Source organism: Galeopterus variegatus, unplaced genomic scaffold, assembly GCF_000696425.1.
Source record: "Galeopterus variegatus unplaced genomic scaffold, G_variegatus-3.0.2 Scaffold6376, whole genome shotgun sequence".
Classification (NCBI taxonomy): domain Eukaryota; kingdom Metazoa; phylum Chordata; class Mammalia; order Dermoptera; family Cynocephalidae; genus Galeopterus; species Galeopterus variegatus.
The window spans coordinates 76,760-100,456 of NW_007732487.1; the positions used below are offsets into that span (position 1 = coordinate 76,760).

Consider the following 23,697-nt stretch of genomic DNA (forward strand, 5'->3'; position numbering starts at 1 on the left):
TGTATGATAGTGTAACAGTGGACACATGCCATTATACATTTGTTCGAACCCACAGAATGTGAAACACCAAGAGTGAACCCTAATGTAAACTATGGATTCTGAGTGATAATGATGTGTCAGAGTAGGTGCATTGATTATAACAAATGGACCGCTCTGGGAGAGGGTGCGGATAGCAGGGAAGGCTGTGCATGTGTGGGGGCAGGAGGTATTTGGAAAATCTCTGTACCCACTGCTCAACTTTGCTGTGAACCTAAAACAACTCTAAAAAATAAAGTCTATTTAAAAAACAAAGCATTCCAATTAATTTATGAGTTTTGCCATACTTGTAATGACAACCTTCACCATTTTAATTTGGTTGATCGATACTGAATAGGTCATTGTGAAGATATCACCCTCCTTGATCCTCTCCCCACTCTCTATTCTTGATAGAGAGAAGGTGAAATAAGGAGGCGAACATTCTCCTCCTGACTTCCTCATGCCTCTCAGAAGAGCTGCGTGGGCTGGAATGGATGAGAAGCGGACACCTCTTCTGGAGTCCTGAGACTGAGTGTGAAACTCTCTGCCCACAACTAGCACAGTTTGGGAGAGATGAATTGTTCTAGACTTTGTATCTCTGGGGACTACTGTCAAATGCTTATTATTTACATTCTTAAAGCTACTGTTTAAATTTGTCCCCAATGTTAAAGACTTTAATACTATGTTGAAGTAATGTATAATATAATGTAAATAATTTATATCCTTCACTCATTGGTCCACCAACCAACACTGTTGTGCCCGTGAAATTAGGACCTTGAAGAAAATTCATCATTATAATAATAGTTGTCTATGTGTTAAAACATTTTAGACGATATGAAGTGTATGTATAATCATCTCATCTTGTTTAGAATATCACTCTTATTTAGGTGAGGCACACTTGAGTACAATTCTAATTAATTAAAGAGTGCAATTAGTCTGTTTTTACATTAGCAGGTACGATCACAGCAGATCGTACTCCTACATAGTGTGTTAAGATGGCCTCTTATGGACTCACAATCCTGGAAGATGCACTCTCAAAGACAGAGGATATATGTTGGAAGCAAAAATAAAAGTTAGGAATTTAAAGAATGTCAAGTTTGGGAAATTCCTTCTACGGAATTTCAGTTCTCCATATGGTAAAATGGTGCTGACAACCAAAACAGGCATAGCGTCTATAGAAAATCAACTCATGAATCCAGGCACTGATGCGTACAAACCAACTTTACAGATAACTGACTTAATTGGTTGGGACTCTGGTCTCCTCTGAAAGGGGGGACAACTTACAACAGGTTGGGAGCCCCAAACTATGAGTTCATGTGAGGTCAAGTACAAACTGAAAAGCAGGGCTCCTCTACAGAAATGATAATCCTACTATGTCCCCCTTCTGCCCCCAAATAAAACCCAAATCCCTTAACTTGGCCTAGGAGGCCCAACATGTTCAGGGCTCCTAGAAACTCTTAAGTCCTGAAAAGAGGGGACTTGAGCTTCTTACTTTTGTTAACTACTCATGTAGTCACTTGTTGGTGACTTCAGCCATGAAGATAATTTCCACTCAACCAAAAGAGGTGGATTAATTTGGCAAGGGATGACCTACGTCATTTTGACTGCAGGAAAACCCACCTATTCTACAAATTGAAGAAATGTTTGGATGTGCTGAGAATCAGGATCCAATCTTGGCATTTAAGTCAAAGATCAAGAACTTTGTTTTTTTATCTGAATGAGATCCCACCTTAAAGTTCAGCAGAAAAATCCAACAAATGAAAACAGAAACAACATGCTACAGCTCAAGTTCAAAGGCAAGAGGCAGGTCAATGTATAATTCTTGTGCTGCAAGTGCTTCGAAGGAAACATACACACACTTCCAAATGTGCACTTGAGGGAATGAGCTGGTATTCTTGCACTGTTGCCCCCAACAAATCTCTTTCCTCCTCATCAGCCCCAGATCTTTTACACATTACACAGTTTCCCCAAAAGCATCTGGAAACCAAAGTGTGAATCAGAAACACACATTTTCAAAGAACAAGTGTGTTATACTAACAAGTTAGGTGCAGTGGGGGCAGGCATGCCTGTGGTGTGGAGGAGGAGGGATGAAGGGAGAGCCAGGGGGAAGTGTGTTGGGGTACCCAGACATGGAAATAGGAGCAGGAACCCCAAAGCCAGCAAAGCATTCTGTGACTGTAGATATGCACTTGTCATGTCACTGATTTCAAAGGATACAGATCTGAGGCCAGAGAGAAATCCATTCATTTGTACCCTGACCTTCTAAGAATTAGTCAGTATTGGTATCTCAGGGCCCACACAACAGAAAGGCAATACATATTCAAGTCCCACAATCAGGTGAATTCCAAGTGACGTCTGAGTAAAAAAAAAGTAATATTCTTCTGGCATATGATGTAGAAATCAACCTACCTAACAAAATGTACATGCACATTTACACTGTGTGCCTGAGTGTGTCATTCATGTCCGTGGGCTACATGCACACCTAGCTCATGTCATTCATGCCGTGGTCCGTTGCCCATTCTGGGAATGATTTAAGCCATTGTCTTTCTCCCTACAGCTTCCTGCTGCCTTAAAACCTTTCACTGGCTGTCAGCCAGCGATCGAAGCTGGGCACAGAAAGGGAGAAAAGGTGAAACTCCTCTTAGTCCTCACAGTGACTTATTTGTACTTTGGGTGAAAGGCCGGTGGTGCAGGGCCAGGAAGAGCCCGTTGGTGGAGAGAGACCCATGGTTCCTCCTGATCTGCACCTTCTCCTCACCCTGCAGCTCATCAGTCAACAGTGCTCATCTCCTAGTGGGCAGGGCCGGCGGCCTCACTACTGGGCTGCCAGGAGCCTGTTAAACTGTTCTGATGCTCTGTGCAATGGAAAAGAGACGTGCATTTCTCTGGATACAAAAAGGGAAATTGGTACTAACATGGACACCGTGAACTTGTTTGTTTTCTAAAAGCAAAAATTAAACTTGACATGAGCAAAGATTTTCAAAATTCCCGTGGTGCTGGCCTTGGTTCCTAAAGATTTCTTTCCTTGACGAGAATCATGGGATGACTTTGAAGGCCTGGCTACCCCAGTCACAACAGTTGATGAGGCTAAAACAAATGTCACAGCAGAGGCAAGAATGGAACATTCTAAATTTCCCCCTGGCAACAGAAACCCGAGAGAAGTGTCCACCACACACTCCTTGAAGCCACCCCAAATAAACCTGCCATCTCGGAGAAAGCAGTGCACTCACTATGAAAATGTGGCTTCTAGGCCAGGCCTCCAGCCTCTCGTCCAATGAAGCCACAGCTCCAATGAACCCCCTGGACTCAGGATGGAACTGGATGTCCCACTGGGGGTCCCCTTGTCATTTTCCATCGCACAAGCATTTCTTTTTTTTTTTTTTTGTCGTCCTTTTTGAGACCGGCCACACCGCACTCAGCCAGTGAGCGCTGTGAGCGCACTGGTCATCCCTATATAGGATCCAAACCCGTGGCGGGAGTGCTGCTGCGCTCCCAGCACTGCACTCTCCCGAGTGCGCCATGGGCTTGGCCCACAAACATTTCTAATAATGGTTTCAGCCAGAGAATACAAGCAACTTGTGCTCAAGTTCAACCTCATCTTCACAACTCTGGATACACTTGTTTTTAATATGATGTCTATCCATCCATGACTTCCTTATTTAACTTAGCAAACATTTGGTGACTGAGTGCTCTGTACCTCACCCTGTGATATGATGTAAATACCACTTAAAAGAAAACCCAAGGGGTCTAGCCACCTGCCATTTGCACGCCATTATCTTAAGAAGAATTGCCAGTTCTTTGGATGGGAATTTCACAGAAATTCAGCCACAAATGCTCATAAGCATGAGCTGGGCTCTATGCTTTGGAACACCCTGCTTACTGAGAAAAATGAATGAGTGAGTACCTGTGGATATCATCAACTGTATCTCACTTTCCCCTAGAATCATTTATTCACTGCTTTGGGTTATTCTCCTTCTTTCCTTTCAGGCAATATTAATTGGTAAGAAACACATCTGATGACATTTTCATTTCTATTTTCAAATAAACTGAGAAGCAAAAGCACAGAACTTACAGGTGGCTCTTAAGCAAGTCTTGCTATCACTTGTGAAAGATAATAAGCATACAGGCTTACTGACCAGGTTAATGAGGCGATGTTGGAGTAGGAATTATAACTTCTCACATTCCTTCCCGTTTACAGCTCAGAGTGTGTTCACATGTACCATCTTATTTGGTTCTAATATAATCTTCACACATTATGGGTATCAACCCTTGCTGTATTTGTTACAGCAATTTCCCCAGTGATTTGTCTTTTGAATTTTATCATTTGTATTGCACACAGTTGTCTACAATTTGTATATGCCATTATGCACTCCCATGGTTTATGTGTCTGTCTCAGGCCACTGAAGTGTAAGCTCCCAGAGGGCAGGGATACATCTGATTCATTTCTGCATCTCCAAGGCCTACTGCACAGTGGCTGAATAAATGCAGTTGGTTATTTAACTTCTCTGTACTTGCTTTTCCTTACCTGTAAAATGGGGTTGATATTGCACCTACTTGTTTTATCTGTTTTCACCAACAAAACACTAATACAATATGCAGCATATAATAAATACTCTAGAAAGGTTTTCCATTATTATTGTTATCATTGTTGATGTTATTTATAGCTGATTGAATTAAAAATTCATGAAGGTGAGCTGGCTTATGCAAGTGAATGTAATGGATAATTGCCTGAAAGAATGAAATATCAGGGATTCTATATCCTGGTCCTAGCTTTGTGTAATCTACCAAGCTAAGCTGTAGAGTTTTATTTTTTTGTTTTTGTTTTGTTTTGTTTTGTTTTCAAAATTACTTCTACTAATACGGTTTTTAAAAAAAATCATTTACTTGTAAGGATTCCCTGTGCTTCTTTTCCTGTTGTAATTGCATTTACCTCACCAAATACACACCAACCGTATACACTCTGGATGGCAAGGGCACTCAGTGATGAGCCAACCTGGCCTCGTAGTCCAGCAGTGTCTCTTTTCCTCCAACATTTACATTTTATAATTACATTTATCAATCTGCTTCACAAGCAAAACCCTGTACTAGGAACCAAATGAAGTTGACCTGGCTTTCAGAATATCGATGAGGAAAACTAAAAGTATAATCAAAGTTGGCACCATTAAATTCTATTTCATTTATTTTTCTAAAAGTCTATTAAAATTGCCATATGGTAACAACAGAAGATTTAGTTGAGTAATGTGCATTTTGAGTCTAAATCAGATACTAACAAGAAAGGCTAACATGGAAGACATCTTGAAATTATTTCATAAGACTGGTCTTTGAGCCAGGGCAGGGTCAAGGTGACTCAGCACCATTGGCAAACCTGCAGAAATTGTTCCTGGGCTCCTCTGTGCTCCAGGTGACACTGTCTACGTGACATTGGCTCTCTGGCTTATACATTCATTACAGTTTAGTCCACCAGAGTAGTTGCCAGTGAATGGTGCATAAGCATTTGAGACTTTGTGAAAATATGTTAATTTGTATGAAGACTAAAATTGGATTATGGAGTTCAGTGATGAAAGTGGGTAAATAGTTCTGTGGCTTGATTTAAATATTAAAATAAGGAAAGATAAAGAAAGCTCTTAACAAAATGATTACCTTTTGGTTCTTAACTAGAGGTAAATGCATCTTCCCTCCCAAGCAGGGTGGGGTGACCTGGGTTGTTATGATGATGAGGGGAGGTCTGGCAATCAAAGGGAAGAGCAGGGACTCCTTCAAGATGTGGTCTAGATCCACCTAATCAAGAAACACTGTTCCCCTAAGATCCCCACAGAACCTGCTGTTGAGAAGGGCAACACCTGCAGAGCTCATCAAAGAGTGAGAATTGCTGGAATAGCTACTGAGACCAAGTCTCATTCTTTCTGGGACATGTCCCATTATATAAATACTCTTGTACTTTATGTTTTATACCATCTCTACTTCCCCAGGTAAATCTGCTACGCATTCATAGTGAGTTATAAACCCAAAGCAAGATCCTAAGCAGATAATAAAATTACTCAATGGCCAAAGTATAATTAGCTTGCTAAAGTAGAATGAGTTCAGAATCATTGTTTAACTTTTTGGTTTCATTTCCTTTTACCTAACCTTGAACATTAAGAATGAAGGTCTGAGAATTCGTAGATTAAAAAAAGTGAACAGAATTCTAAGCCCCATCTATTTCTTAACAGTGGTAAGCAACTCCTTTCCTAACTGCATGTGGAAACACTAGTATTCAACAAACCTATTGTGAAAAATAGGGATTGGGCTAGGAAGGTGGACTACTTTTAGATTTTTCAATGTCTACACTGCACTTCTGACCTAATGAGCACATAACAAATCACTTGATCCTCCCTCCAAAACCTGCCTGCTCTCTATCATGTTCTGTTCCCTTATCCTGCTTTATTTGGTTGCATAATGTGTGATAATACTGAATGAATACATATGGGCATTTGTGTATTTGATAATTATATGAAACACTACCTACACCAGAATGGAAAATCTGCAAGGGCAGAGACTGTTACCCCAGAACCTAGAAAAACTCTTGGCACATACCAGACATGGAATATTGGAAGGAAGGAAGGAAAGAAGGAGAGAAGAAGAAGAAGAAAGACAGACAGACAGACATGATTCACTATCATGTGCTACCTTAAGGTGTTCATATAAAATGTTACATTCTAGCACGCTGAAATGGATGTTACATTAGCAATTATGCAAAGCCATTTACTGGATTATATGTTGAGCCCCCTACAGTTTAATAAACACCTTTCAATCATTATCTCATGTGATCCTCTTAACCACTCCATACAGCATACAGGATATATTTTATGATCACCAGTTTAGAGATAAAGACATGGGTTGTATTTCTAACGTTTGCTTGCGAGTCCGGTATTGGTAACTTCTAATGCTCTAACTCTCCCACAGAAACATGTCATAATGGTGGTGAGATTGACGGGGCTGTCACAGAAGGTGCCCATGCCATTGCCCCCACTGAGCTCAGCACATGGTGCAGGGCTACCCAGCGTGGCCCCAGTCTTAAGACATGGGACATGGAGCTCTGGGAGTCAGGAGGAGAAGGAAAGAAAGCAAACGTTTTGGAAAAAAAACTACTCCCAAATTGAAGAGGTGGGGTAAGAAAGAAGTCACAGCTACTAAGTTAGTTTCATCTCTTTTTCATGACCTTAAAAGAAGGAAACAATTGCATGGTGCAATCTGTACACTTTGAGCTCGGACCAGCAGACTCTCTCAGCTTGCCATGTCTTGATGGACCTGGTGCTGAACTTTCCTGTTTTTCCATTTCCAGGAGCCCGAGGAGGGCCGAAGGAAATGGCTTTTGCAGCCCATTGCACAGCTGCACTTGGGTCCTTAGCAGACCCTCAGCTCCCAGCCCGCAGACCCTGCGCCAGGCCAGCAGCAGGCACAGCAGGGAGGGCTGCCCAGGACCTGCCGGCAAGCCCACTTCCTTCTGAGTTGAGATTTTGAAATGGAGTAAGTTTTCAGAATATAAAACAGTCTACAAATATGTACTTCAAAATAAAATGGAGGGAAAAAACATAAAAGGTTTAGAAAAAGGACACAGGAGCTTCCAACTGCTGAAGCTGGGACAAGTTGAACAACAAAATAAGTAACGAGAGTACTAGATTATAACCCTAAGAAGGAGATATCCAGATGTCCATGCTGATATAAATAAATGATGGAATTAAATAAATGAATGGGGGAGAAGAAACAACTCTTCTTTAGAGATGAGTCCTAAATAATAAACGCAGAAGGAACGAAAGCAACAGAAAATCACCATTAGACCCCACAGTCCTAATTGCGGTAAGCAGGATCTACTGATGGCTGCTAATGATCTACTGATGGCTACTAAAGCTAGTCAGAGACAATTTAAGGAGAAATAGTATATTTGCACACCTTCAAAGTTTCTGCCTCAAAATATCTGTGAATTACTCTTGTTACGTTAATGTACGCACACAAATTCTTTGATGCTACCCCTTCCAGGAGATGGATCTTAATTCCCCTCCCCTTCAGTGTGGTCAGCACTTAGTCATGGCTTCAAAGAAAAAGAAGGACAGAAAAGGGGAAAAGCCATAACTCTGGTGGAGAAAACTGGCAGACCCCACCTGAACCGAGCAATCCAAGTCAGCATGGCCGGCACTAATACAGACTGACACCATGTCCCATTTGAGAGGATGCAACAAGAGGACACATGCCCTCTGAGATATTCTTCCTAAAAATCCTGGCCAGGCATGACAACGCCCAGATGAGAGACATTCTACAAAACACCTGAGCAATACTCTTCAAAACATCCAGGTCATGAAAGACAAGGAAAGAATGAGAAACTGTCCCAGACTGGAGGGAACTAAGGACACATGACAACTAAATGTAATGTGCTATCCTGCGTCAGAAAAAGGACACCAATGGGAAACTTAAGAAATTTGGATAAAGTCTGCAGTTTATTGAAAAGTAGAGAGTGGCAATTTTTTTCTGTGAAGAACCAGACAATAAACATTTTCAGGTTTGTAGGCCTTGTGATCTCCTTGGAATCTACTCAACTCCATCATGGCAGTGCAAAGGCAGGCAGAGGGTGTGGCTGATTCCAGCAGCACCTTCTGTTTTGTAGGCAGTGGGTTGGATTTGGCCTGGGTGCCGAGTTTCCTAACTCCTGCACCAAAGCTAATTTCTTAGTTTTGATCATGATACCGTGGTTATGTAAGATGTTAACCCAAGGGGAAGCTGGGCGAAGGGAATACAGGAACTCTATTTGCACCATCTTTGCAACACTTCTGTAAATTTAAAATTATTTCCAAAAGAGTTTTTAAAATGAAGTAGAAAGAATTTGGTGATTGCGTGCCATTTTTTTTTCAGCTTCTGTTACCCCTACTTTGAATCTTCTTCCCCTGGTGACTATATTTATTTGAGAGGTGGCCACACATATAGACTGCATCCCACAGATATAGCCAGTTCCATGAATAACTTTCCTGTGTTTACTTTGCAGAGAATGAGAGATGGCAGGCTCATAATATCACATGAGAATTGGGAGATATAGCAGGATGTGATTCCTGAGAATGAGGGTTTCTAAGCCTCCAAAAGAGATCCCCATAGGGGGCTGACTGGGGTGAGTTTGACAGCTTCACATCTTTGGACAGTGGTGGCCCCCTGTGCCTCTACGCATAAAAATGGCTGGACAGACCCCATTGAAACCTAGGTCATGGTACCCATTTTCAAGAATCCCAGAATATCAAAACTGACTGTGCTTTCCGACTTCTACTTCACACCTCTCTTAATAAAGATGAGAACTGCTTTGCCATCGTAGCGAGTAGAACGACCAGGACTAGAATTCATAACTCTGAGCACACATCTTTCTTTAACAGTGGTATCAAAACTATCCCAGGGTTATGGAACCCTTTCTCCAAGCACATTGTTGGGCAGGAGTTAAATGTATAAAGCAAGCAGTCTTTCAGACAGGGTACATTGGGCTGGGTCTTAGAGGAGAGTAGGAGTTTGTCAGCACATGTGAGCCAGACTCTGAAAGTCCCCACCATGCTAGAGAAGCCTAAATGTGGCTCCAGATTTCAGATGATGGGACACATGGAGACCTTGGTCTGAGACTCAAATGGACCTGTCTGCTGCATTAAGCCATGCGATGGGCAGCTGGAAGATGTTCTTCTGCAGGTAAGTGAGATGACCGCATTTGCATTTTAGAAAGGTGACACCAAAAGTGGGGACCAACCCACTGAAGGAAAACCTCAAGGCTGTAAATGAAGAGGAGAAGTTTGCCAGATCTTGTGACATCCAGACCCTGAGGCCAGAGACCAGGAGTCTGGCCAGGATGACGCAGCTCATTCCTTCTCCATTATCTTGGCCATGGCCTGGGAAGTAGAGAGGACAGGAGAGAGAAGGTCTTGAACCTTCTTCAAGGGGAGGACCAAGGTCCTGACCCCTGAGCTATGACTGCAGCCTTCTCAAGAGGATGCTCAGAATGACACTGCTTGCAGGTGAGAAGTCTAAACCCTGGCTCTGACACCCCCAGGAAGCCGAGTTTTCTCCCATTGTGAGCACCTCAGCCTGCTCAGTTTGCATAAGAGGGTGCTAATTACCTCAGAAATGTGAGTTTATGACTCAGTTTTTATAATTTACGGAGCAGAGCAAACACAGCAAGTGCACTCTGTCCTGAGCTGAGCCGTTGAGGAAGTCCCCAAACTTGACTGACAGCTTCTTCAGTCTCATTTGATGTCCTGGGCTCTGGCTGGGCAGGGAAGGGGCCCTCAGAATCATCCTTCAGTAAATTACCCTTAGTAAGTCCTTTCCTGTAACCTGGTCAGCTTTTCATTGTTCTTTAGGACATTGAGCTCATTATTTTCTAGTTTAACATGATCATACATTTAATTCTATACATAAACTGCTCACTTTTTTTTTTCTTTTTTGAAGAAAACGTTAAATAACAAAATGATTATCGTAGATACTGGAGAGTGGTGAGATAGTAATGATTCAAACTTAATCCTATCTTGGTGTATGGGAAATTGACTCAAATCTGGGAGTGTCAAAAATTAAGAAGCATTTACAAATCCTTCTGGGAAATGCCTAGAAAGAAATGGGGAGAAAAAATTTTTTTTGAAAGATATGGTTTGGGACTACTATTATTTTGTGAAATAAAATTATATTTAAGTAGATGGTACAGATATTATTTTAAAGTTCACTTAAGTTCTATCTACTGAAAGTGGGTGGTTTTAAAACTAAAGTATAAATAAAATAAATAATACATATGTGTGTGTGTGTGTATATATATATATATATATATCAATCATCAAAAGAGGAAGCAAGTTGGAAAAAATGTGCCAACTGCTTTTCTTCTCATTGTGAGCATGGCAAAAAGCCTACTCATAGGTAAATCTCTCTTTTAAGGAGGATTTACTTCCCAGAAACAGCAGTGAAACCGGGAGGGGCTGTTCTTGCCAGCTCGTGAGTCACTGGTGGAGCAACTGTAAGAGGTTAAGAGCCATTGTTGGTCCTTGACTCCACCAACAAAAATGGTCACGTCTGAGTACTTCCTGCCGGCTCTCCCAGCCCCAACCTCCCCAAAGCACTTGCTACTTGTATATTCCCTGGAAGAGCCCTCGGAAGGGAAATGGCAAATTTCTCAAAAGCTAAGCTACGAGCTGAGACAGTACGTGGAGACTGGAATCCCACCAGGTGCAGCCCTTACAAGTGGTCAGAGGCTGCACAGCATCTGCTGTGCACAGTCTTCTCGTCTCAGGTGATCTCAGGCAGCAGAGCCCCATGGGGTCCCCTGGAGGGGCTTGTCCTCCCCAATTTGTTGACATAATGCCTCAGAGGCCCAGAGGAGACACTGCACCAAAGACTCAAAATTCTGCTTCTCTTCTCTTCCTCAGCTTTTTGCCCTGAAAACCATGTGCTTTTTGTTAGGTTTAAAAATCTTGTGAAGCCACATGATGCCTTGTGGGACAGGCAAAGCACTTGATGTGACAAGAAACAGGGTCAAATGAAAGACTTAGCTCAATAGTTTTTTGAAGAAAATATTGTGATAGAAAGCCTCTAACCAACAAAAATGTCTCTAGGGTTAACGATCATTTACTTCACTATTCTCAGCAAAATGAATGGATCTAAGTAAGGGAAACATCATAGAAGACATAGGACCTTTATAATAATAACAGCTACCATTAATAACATGATCACAATGGGACCGGCTCTACGAGAAGTGCCTCTGTGAATTAATACACCTGAGCTGCATGCCAACATTTCAAAGTGGGAGCTACCATTATGCCCATTTTAAAGATGAGAAAACTGAGGCTCTGCAAATTAAATGAGTTGCCTAGAGCAGATTGATAGTAAGCACCAGAATTCTTAGCCAGCTGCCTGATTCCAACGTGCACAGGTGTAAGCACTGAACATATTGCACCCAGTGGCCTAGGATGGAAATGGCTGCAAAGTCACATCAAAATACAGGAAATTGGAGAATACAGAAAACTAGGTCAGCCCATGAAAAGAGGTAAAGTATAGGAGATGAGATGAAAGGAGAAGGGAAGGTAACCCAAATCATTGAAGATTTTTTCTCTTCACCTTTAACTCTGGTCTCCTGCAAAGATCACCCCCCTGGCACTGGGATTCCACAGCCAAGGTGCATTTTCCAATCTTCTCACACCTAACAGGGAGGTCCTGGTGTCTGAGACTGTGCCTGACGGACAACTGAAGCAGAGGGTCCCCTTCCTTCACTAGAGCAGGGTTGTTCTGCCAGCGTCCTCTGTGAAATCACAGAAGACAAGCTCTTCTTGGACACCCCAACCCTGTCCCTGCCTCCGGGCCTTTGTCCTTGCTGTTCCCCCAGCTCAAACACTTCCACGGGACAGCCAAATCTTGTCCCTTTCCTTCAGGTGTCTGCCTGACAGACCTCCCCACCCACGACATATAAACTAGAGCTCCAAAATCCCCAGCCACCAGTCTTGTCATGTTTCTTCCTAACACTTCTGGCCTCTGGAATACTCTAGCTTGGTGTTACCTGTCCTACTGTCTGCCCCAGCCCCCAGCCCCACGGGACCAAGAGCACCCAGTGGGCCTGTCCCCCCCACTGCACATGCCCCCCAGCACCCATGGCCACGGGGGTGCCCACTAAATTGTTAGTGGATAAATGAATGAGTTAATTCCCACACACCAAAGGGATAAATGACATTGCTCTTTTGCTATGGTCTTGGAAGAATTTCTTGAGACAAACTAAAGAAATGACGCTACTTGTTATCAAATAAAGAAAAATCTGCCTTCTATTTTTAGGCAAACATGTCATGATGATATCTCTGAAATCTGTGAAATTAAACAGAAGCCTGATGTGCTCACAGAAATTAAAGAAGGCGCACAGTAGAGATGCAGGCAGAGGACAAACTCCCGCTGCTGACATGGGGTTCTCAGGAATGAAAATCTGAGCACAGTCCAATTTTTTAAAAAATCTTTAAAAGCAAACTGAACCCTAAGTGTCGTTCTCTGTTACAAGGACAGGGTCCTGCACAGCAGGAGGCTTTGGGCCTTTTCTCTAAGCACGTCGGTTGAGGAGGCCAATTGTCCCCACTGTTTACGAGCCCCGGCCTTCGTAACATGGCTGAAATGTGTTCTCCTAAAGATGTTCCCTGAGATACGACACTGCTCTGCATTGTTCCCCGGCATGCCAGCGTTCATATCCCGGAGCAATCCACCCTCCTCTTAGCAGATGATGACAGCTCCAATGCTGGGCAAAAATCAGTTGAAGGAAAGGGAAGTCTTGTCGGAAATGAGATTAATCTTGTAACGAGTGTTCAGCCCTGATAACCCATCTGGGCACAGAGCTGCTCAAACTGCAGAGCAATTAACCTTCACCCGACAAGCTCTGTCCAACCGTTATAAACATTAAAGAGACAGGATCCTTGCCCCCTCCTCGTAGACTAAACAACCAGATTTGAATTCCACGTAAACGGCCCCTTTCTGCAGATGTGCACCGGCATCAGAGTTCAGGGGGCAAGGTGGGCAACGGCTCTGTTGACAACTCAGGTAACTGCTAGCATTGCCTGAGTGAGCTGCAGTTAGTAGCATGAAAAATCACTTGGGGCATCTTTAAATGAAATCTCTAGCTGTAGGGGCATTGGACGTAGTTGCCTCCAAGCAGGAACCCATGTCTAGTATAGGAATGCGGCTGGAGGTGTTTCTTTTTCTTCTGTTTCTTTTCTAGTAGCAGGAATATTTGCACTCAACTGACACTCAATTCCACTCTTCTGACCATGTAGGTGCTTGCATGAGGGAGCAGCAAGTGGTGGTCGCAGAAGGCATATTTTTTGTGTGTTTTATCTCTGAGAAATTACTGGCTTTCACAGGAATGAACCTGTGCTCGTGCCTTTATCAGCGTATGCCATGACTGACTGACCCAACCAAGTGGCCCGTGTGAAATAGTGAGTGGTTAGGGAATCTGCTAGAAAACCTAGAGTTAAAAATAACTTTTACAACACTGGAGAGAAATATCTAAGGTGATTTAACTTATCATTCAGGCAGTAGCTTTCTAGAGCATTAGTTTATACCAAGCCATTGAGTTATGTTTATGTACACGATACCAGCAATAAGAAGGTAGAAGAGAGGCCCCTGAAACTTGGAGGTGGCTACAAACCAGTGTGAGGTGCATAACCGTACCTAGCATTTAAGCAAGAAAAATATTTAAGTACATATACAAAGTCATATGAATGAACAGATGCTCTGTGTAACTTGCCTGTCCGTTGGTGTAATTGCAAATAGGACTTTAAAAAATAAAAGAAAAAAATGAAAACATTCATTTGCCATGTCCTAAGCAAAGTTATCTCCCAGGGTTTTAATCCAGTTTTCATGATGGCCTAAAACAGCTCTCAAATAGTCTGTCCCTACATTAGGCCTTGTTCCTTCCTTGGACCCAGTTTCTCTTTCTCCTGTGGGTAAGCCACGATGTCCAAGGCCCCACCATGTGCTTGCACACAGCCAGGCTGCATTCCCATGGGGGATCTCACTCATGCTGGTCACCAGACCAGCCCCAACAACCGTCTCAGAGAATGGCATGGCTGCAGGGGTGCAACGCATGGGTAAGAACTGCTGTGCCCTGGGTGGGACACGATATCCCAGCAACAGGGGCTTGCTTTCACAGTTGGCAATGATATGCTTAACAGTGCCCTTTCCTGCCTTATGAGGGTAGGAAAACACTTCCCTTCCAGAGCAGGAGCTGGAAAAGGAGAACAAGTGGGACTAACTTCCACAGCCCTGGGGTTCACCATCTTTGTATCTGCAGCCAGACTAAACGCAAGCAAAGGATGTCATTGGTATGATTTTCCCAGTCACACTAGGAGCTTCTTGGTGTCTTACTCTGAGGTGAGGAGGAGATGGGCTATGGGCGTTAGCTGGCCAATTTTTCATCCCAGAGTAACCATCATGTGCATTTGAAGTAAATAGGGACACAAACAGAGAACATGAGAAGAGCTCCTGACCTGGTTCTTAACTTAAATTTCTGTTTCTTTCTCAAGACAATCTTGCAGAGCCCTCATTTTCAGTGATAACAGCAAGTTCAGGTTTTTACTTGGAATCTGATTCATTTTGCAAGGCATAACACCCAAACATTTAGGAGCAGTTCATGTTTCTGAGCCCAAATCCTCTTTATATACAGCCTAAGCAGATATCAAAGGCAAAGGACAAAGATGACATCATAGCACCTGACAATAATGTTAGTGCATGACAGTGATTGATGAGCTCAGTCATCTTAAACTGTAGGTCCAACTCGAGGACTCTACTGGGTCACTTTTATAAGATGCAAGCAGCACATGTGTCCAATAGTGCAGACCGGGAGGACAACAGGAGGGATCAGCTGCCTCGGTAGCAAATCCCCACATGCTTCTGCCGGTGGGGAGGGCCGCCCTGAGTCTGTTGCACTTCTTGACATTTACCAAGTAAAATGATGAGATAAGGGAAACCACAACACCATACTCAGTATCTTATGAAACTGAAACAGTCGCAGGGTAAATACTTTGCCTTACAGTGATTTTATTTTGATTATCATACTGGATTTAACAATGTAAAATGGTTGACATTCCTGCTATAAAGTTTCATATTTTAATCAATAAAACTAATTGTATGGGCACCTTTTAAAATGTTGTTTGCATCTAAGTGATTTATACATCAGGAGGAACATGAGAATCCTGACATCAGCATGTCACCTGTTAGTCACTATCAATGAAAGGAGCCCTGCTCTTCCAATCAGCAAATGACGTGCAGAAAAGCTGCCACGCTTGAGATGCGCTTCGTCTGCTTCCCACCTGCAGTGGGTTGAACAGTGTCCCCCCAAAAAATTCATGCCCACCTGGAAACTCTGCATATGACCTTATTTAGAAATAGTGTCTTTGCAGATGTAATTAATTATTGAAAATGAGATCCTGCTAGATAAGGGGTAGGTCCTAAATCCAGTGAAAGCATCCTTATTAGAGACAGAACAGGACACTACACATAGAGACACAGAGCAGAAGGCCATGTGATGACAGAGACTGGGGTGATAGTTCTACAAGCCAAGGAATGTAAGGATGGCAGGAAACCCCAAGCAGCTAGGAGAGAGGCCTGGAATGGATCCTCTCTCAGAGTCTCCAGAAGGAACCAACTCTGCTAATGCCTTGATTTTAGACTTCTGGTCTCCTAAACTGTGAAAGAATAATTTTCTGTCATCTTAAGCCACTTGGTTGTATTAAATTGATACAGCTGCCCTGGGAAACTAATACACTACCTATAGATGCTGTTTTTTTTTAACAAAGATTTTGCCATTTTCGGGCATTATATGGCCCATTAATTTGCCTTATAGAATTTGTACAACTTCCAAAAGTGCTGGAGTTTATACCAAGAATCAAGTTACTCCCTGATTACAGTGACCAGATAAACTAAATTTTTCAGAATAATACTAATTTTGCACAATTGTTCATGTAAACTCCTTTGTGTGACCAAGCCCTGATTTCTCTGGTTAGGAAAATATGGTTCTTGTACCACTGGGAGAAAGTGTCTAATTTACATTCTACTGGAAATCACCAGCATTTGGGTAGGTGTTTTGACAAACATCTTTAAATCTCTTAACGTTTTATTTGTCCGAAAATAATGTTAGAAGTTAAAAAAAAAAAAAACCCAATGGAAATTAAAATCTAATTTCTTTTTTATGTTTTCCAGCCAACATTCGTGGGCAAATTAGTCAAATTATGATTGCTTCTGAATACTCACTCCCCCAACAAAATCCTAGTTCTCTTAGGAGTTCTTTTATCATCCTAAAAACAATTAAAAGTGTACTGATCCAAAGAATAATTAGGTTGAGAAACAATAGACTCCTAAGTGACCAATCAAGTTTCTTCCAACATTTTGACTCTGAAATGAAAGTCATTTCTTTTTTGACTCCTTAAAAACCAGATTATAGTTTCTGCTAGGGGAGGAATCAAGTCAGATTTCTTTTAATCACATATACTGCCAAGTGCGTGCTTCACTCAAGGAGAGATTTCAATATGTACTTGATCATTTATTCATGCATTCGTTCATAAATATCATGGGGTAGCATGTTATGTTCCAGATGCTGTGGAAACAATAGTGAGATGAGTTTTTAAAAGATTAGATTGAGGGCCGAACCCGTGGCTCACTCGGGAGAGTGCGGCGCTGGGAGCGCAGCGGCACTGGGCACTGAGGCCACAGGTTCGGATCCTATGTAGGGATGGCCGGTGTGCTCACTGGCTGAGCGCGGTGCGGGCGAGACCAAGTCAATGGTTCCGATCCCCTTACCGGTCACAAAAAAAAAAAAAAAAAAAAAAAAAAAGATTAGATTGAAAAAGCACTTCATAAAAAAATCTTATCAAGATAATAGAATACTTCAGGTTTTATGAAAAATCACATTTTGGTTGGCTTATATATAACATTTTTATCTGTAAGGCACACCAAAATAACATGTTTGTTAATGTAAAAATTTAAGTAGGGAATTCAATTTTATTATCTGGCTTACATAAGCTGGTTGTTAATTGCTATTAAAATTAATCTAAATTATAAAATAGATAATCTCACAATTAAATAATAAAAACTTAGCTATCGATGAAAATGTTATGCTACATCATATCCATTGCAGATGCCAGTTATATAAGTACAGAGCTGCAATTTGCCAGATTCCAATGAATATGGAAAAATTCCATGTGAACCAGTACTTTGGATACCAGCATACATGTTTAAGAGATTAAGTTAGTTTCACTGAAATTTCAAAGGAGTGACTACATTAACAAAAGAAGAAAAATGAATAGTCCCCATCTAGCCCATGAAGTACAGCTTTTCATTAGCTCATGCCCTGAAAGACTTTTTGTATAATGGATTGTAAAGCTGAACATTTATTTATTTATTTATTTATTTTTAATATTTTTATTTTGTCAATATACAATGTAGTTGATTATTATGTCCCATCACCGAAACCTCCCTCCCTAAAGCTGAACATTTAGATGACCCAGTGCAAACCCTGGATAAACACTGGTGTAGGTGTTACTGCTCAATACAAGTGAAAGTGCTGCTTAGTTTGTCATGTAACAAAATGCAATAGTCTATGAGTTGTCTCGGAACCATTATTTCTGCTTTTAATTTTAAAGTGGGAACATTTCCATCCATGGTCCAGAAGAGACTGTATGGACTCATCAGACATATACCCACAAACGCTCAGAACCCAATTAGACTTTGGGAAGCCCCAGAAGCATCCCACTTTTCCAAACAAGGGCAAAGGACCTGAATAGACATTTTTCTAAAGAAGACATAAAAATGGCCAGCAGGTATGTGAAAAGGTGCTCAGCATCACTAATCATCAGGCAAATGCAAATCAAAACCACAATGAGAAACTACCTCACATCTATTAGGATGGCTTTTAGCAAAAAGACAAGAAATAAGTGTTTGCAAGGGTGTGGAGTAACAGAAACCCTTGCACACTGCTGGTGGGAATATAGGATGGTACACACATGGTGGAAAAAGTATAGGAGTTTTTAAAGAAATTAAAAATAGAACTACCATATGACCCAGCAATCCCTCTGCTGGGTATAGACTCAAAGGAAATGAAATCACCACCTCATAAAGATATCTGCACACCCATGTTCATTGCAGCACTGTTCACAATAGCCAAAATATAGAAACAACCTAAGTTGTTGTTCATCTGTTGACAGACAAATGAATAAAGAAACTGTGCTATATATATATATATAATGGAATATTACTCAGCTTTGAAAAAGGAGATTCTGCTATTTGCCACAACATGGATGATGTGGAGCACATTATTCTAAGTGAAGTAAGCCAGACACTGAAAGAAAAACACAAAAATACTGCATAATCTCACTTACATGTGGAATCAAAAAAAAAAAAAAAAAGGGGCATACAGAGATAGAGCATAAAACAGCAGTTACCAGGAATGGGGGTAAGGGGGAGGCAATGGGGAGATATAGGTCAGAGGATACAAAGTAGTGGATATGAAACAAAGGATGAACAACTCTAGAGATCTAATGCAGAACAGGAGGACCACATTTAATAATATTGCACTGTATGCAGGATTTTTGCTAAAAAGGTAGATTTTAGGTGCTCTTGCAACACACACAAAAATGAATTAATTATGTGAGATGATGGATATGGTAATTTGCTCAACTATAATACCCTATATCTATATTAAATTATCATGTTTATACCTTAAATATATGCAATAAAAATTAAAAAATAAATGACATAAGTCATAGTTGAAACCAATTTTTTGGGAAAAGTATGGATTTGTTAAAATATGTGCTATATTACAATTGTATATTTACCTGAAAAAACATAAACAAGGACTTCATCTTGCATGATATAAAAAAGTTCTCTGTGATATGTTATAAGACACCACCTCACTGTTTAATGCACTCTGTCATGCATTTATCATCCTGGCAGTTATTTATTCATTTATAGAATAGACATTTACCAAGGGCCTCCTTCTTACCAGGCATGATCAGCACAAATTAAAGATTATGCTATGACAGCCATATAACGTAAGGCAGGGAGTACTGAACTTTAATTACCAATGTTTTGAGGGTTTCTGGTCTTGAAGATGGTTCCATGGATTCTTAATCATGGACAACCAGCGATGTGACAATTCAGTTAATGCCTGCTCACCTCCTGTAAAGAATGGGCCAGCTCCAGTAGTTGGCTCAAAATAGCACTTGAATCCTTAAGCCCTAGGACCACTCCAGAGACCAGCTGCCCCTCCCCACCACAGAAATGAATTCATTCATTCAGGGCACAGGCCAGTGAACCAGGCTAGGGAAGAAACAATGAGCACTTTTAGTCCTCCATCTTAATTTTTCTTCAAATCGTCAAAACTATTGGTTTTCTGGGCTTACAAAAACACAGCTGAAAGTTTGGTTAACATGTTGTTTGAGCCACTAGATAGACTCTCACTTGTGACTCCATTGTTTTTTTCTACCGTCCTCAAAGGAATAGCATGAGAAAGAACCGAATGCATAGAGAGAAAAACTCTTATCCCTTTACAGGAAGCTATAAATATCAAAGTGTATTGGAGAATTCCTTTCCAAAGACAAACACTGAAACAAACACAATGAAGAAAGATAACTGATCACTTCAGAGAAGCAGATAAGATATTAGTGAATTAAATAATAAGAATGAGAACAGGATATTGTCTGCACCCTAAAGCACATTACTCTTCAAAGCACATACATGTATTAAGCTGTTTAATCCTTGCAACACTACCAAGAAGCAGGTGTTATTACCATTATCGAATTTATTCTACAGATGAGGAAACTGAGGCACAAAAAGTGAAATCACCTTGCCAGGGCACAGAGGAACAAGGATCTACCACCAAGCAGTCTGGATTTGCTCCATATTAAGAAACTGGCTCCTTAAGAAGGGACGTGGGGCCTTACTTTCAAAAGGAAATCATAAAAAGTTCAGCCTTTACTCCTGTTCACTTCACTATCTTGGAAAAGAAGGGAGTAGAAAAGGACTATTAAAAATGAGTTCAATTTCTCAAATTTTATTATTCTTTTAAAAGAACACATCTGCATACATGGAGAAAAGACCCCCTTCCCCAGAAAAAAAATTAAGTATTAACAGAGCCTTGATGGTATAATATCAATTATTTTAATTTCCTTTTTAAAGTCATTATTTTCTAAACTCCCATAGAATTGTTTTTGAAATGAGAGAAAAGAACAAAGTTTTTATTCTTGTTATTTCAACAATATATTATTCAATGGATATATTGAAATTGTGTTCACTCCAAGCTAAAGAATAAAATAAAACAAACACCCTCGGCTAGTAAGGGTGATTTTCGGAGGGGATACCAACAGGGAAGCCATCCATCCATCAGGCAACAGAGCCGAATCCATCTACTGTCCAGTCCCGCACCAGGACCACACAACTGTGACTCAGGCAGCACTGGGACCAATAGATGCAGGAGGTCAGGAAAGTCATTGTACAAAGATAGGCAACAGAGCCGAATCCATCTACTGTCCAGTCCCGCACCAGGACCACACAACCGTGACTCAGGCAGCACTGGGACCAATAGATGCAGGAGGTCAGGAAAGTCATTGTACAAAGATGCAGATGCAGAAGTGGCAGGAGGTAGCATCTGCAAGGACACTTGTTGGGAGATGCTTCATGGAGTTTCACTCAAAGGTAACAAAGCTGCACAATTAATGTCAGGGTGGGGGGACGGGTGCAGAAAAAGAAAGCAGTCTTCATGGAAGCAGGAGGATACAGAGATTTTATCCACTGTGTCTTCCAACAAGATAAGCAAAAGAATGTAAACAAATGTGTTTCTAAAGGAAAATATGTCTGAAGAATTTCATCACAATTCGATTTCATTTCCAATACGAGATATGTACGAGGCTACTTCAAAGAGTTTGTGGAGAAACAGAATTAAAAGACAATACAATCTTTCCATGAACTTTTTGAAGTACCCTTGTATATTGATGGTGTAGATAAAATCTTTAGAGTATATTAATTCATTAGTATCTTCATGAGATATGACATTTAGCCATGTCTGGCAGCTTCTTAGGGTCAAATGCAGTCTCTGCTCCCTGCCCAACAGTCATGGAATACAGACACCAGGCAGAATGCTCTGTTAGACTCTGTCTTCTCCACTGCAGTGCAAGGCTGCAGGTGTTTTCTCATCACCAAAGGAGGCGCTTCACCATGATGTGACCTGGCACAGAATGGCTGCTCAGTTTTCAGATTTGTTTAGGGACCTGCAGGAGATCTGGGTGGAGCTGTAGGTTTCCATGTCTAGAGTTTGTAAACATCAGTCTTTGGTGCTTTGCCAGTGCTTGAGCTTAGGGGTTCTCAGGTGCTATTTATTTTGTTTAGTTCATTGTTCAGTGTTATTGTTTGTTGACTTGATATATTTTTTTTCCTCCAACAAAGGGGCCAGTCAGTAAGGACACATCCTGTAGGTGGGTAATTGATGATTCCCTATTGTTCATGTGTGTGCATTGTTTTTATTTGCTTTGATTCAAAGGACCTAAACAATGCATTTGCTGGAATTTAATAACTGGTGTAAAATCAGCATAGAAAACAATCTGTGAGCTGAAATTTTTGTACCCAAATCTGCAGTTCTCTGCTTGACTAAAGGAAACAAAATCTAAAATAATCTTTACACTAAATAAACACAGAAAACACCTAAAATTGAATCTCAAGGAGGCTTATTTTTCACCAAATATAAAAACATTAGACCCCTGTATCATTTTCTATGATTCAAATGGGACTGAGGTGCATACAAGGCACACTATTACTCATGGACATGTCTAGTCTTACATGTTCCCTTAAAAAACAGCAAGCAGTTAACACCAAAGATGAGAACAAGGGACTAAAATTATTACTTTAGAAAATATTTTCACCTGTTTCAAGACTGAGAATTCACTCAGAAAATCCAGAGCGACTGGCTTATTCCCCTTGGAGAGAAGATAATGAATAACGAACCCCCCATTTGCAGAGAGGAAGTTTCCACTGGGAGCCCTTCCTGCGTCTGTGCGGCTCTGGTTGGGCTGGCTATCTGTGTAGGAAGTGAACGCAGGAAGTATCTGTCTACAAACCCTTTATCCTCAAGGTAATTGCTGTAGCAGCATTTTACTGTTTACCAAAGCAGTAAACATGTGATCTAAAAAAAGATGTTTTCCATCTCCAGAGAACAAGGCTTAAAAAATATATGTGCACTTATTATGTAACAAGCTTTTTATCAAAATGAGTTGCAATAGGCTCGTCCTTCTAATAGTGAGTGAGTAAGAATAGCTTTTCAGGCAGGAGAGAAGGTACCTGCTCAGGGGTGCACGAGAAACAAAGAGGGGCTTTTCTTTGCTGGAATGATCCCCCAGCAAAGTCAATTTTATTTCTTTTCTTCTAAGCTTAACAAAGCCTTAATCGGCTACATATTCCTTGGCTTAAAAAGAAGGTAAAGTCAAGAAGGCTATCCATGTTAACTCAGATTGGTGGAATGGAAAATTCAGAAAGTCAGATAACTCATGATATCACTTATATTTGACCTTGGACAATATTCTTATTTTTTATGTGAATATAAGTATGCTTCCAGTTCTAGTTCACACAGATAAAGTGAAATGATAGAACTCAAAGGTAGATGTGTTGGTGACTTCTACCTGGCACAGCCTGAGCCTTCTGGTCGATCTTCTCTTTATTCCTTTATGCTGAATTAAGAGTTTACAAACATGCACTGTCCCAGATTTCCTGGGATGAGAGACATTGATCAGAGTCTATGAGAGGCAGCTCGGAGTGAATGAAAACAGGTCCAAGAAGGACATGCGAGCGTTCCAGAGGCTCAGGAAGGCTCCTCCTCACCGTTATTGTCATCCTTTATGTTTTTCAAACCTCCTGTTGAGTTGTTAGTGATTGCAAAGAGGGACAGAGAGGGGAAGAGTGGAACGTACAGAGAGAAGGTAGTGGGGCCTGAATCCTCCTCCCGGGACTTGCTGTGCACCTGCTGGCCAAGCCTACTCAACAGCAAGTACTTCCTGGCACTGTTGAAAGTAACCTCTCATGCAGATAAAGTGCTAGGGAATAACTAGGAACTCACTGTTGCTGTCATAGTTTTTATTTCGGGGCCGGCCCGGTGGCGCACTGCTACAGTGCGCCGCTTGGGAAGCGTGGTGGCGC

At 41.3% G+C, this 23,697-nt stretch overlaps 1 protein-coding gene across 1 annotated transcript in view; it reads right to left on the reverse strand.

The window, feature by feature from the left end:
• The window catches only part of LOC103606208 (transcriptional regulator ERG), a 103,894-nt gene that overhangs the window by 70,730 nt on the left and 9,467 nt on the right, over positions 1-23,697 (reverse strand). The window lies entirely within an intron of this gene.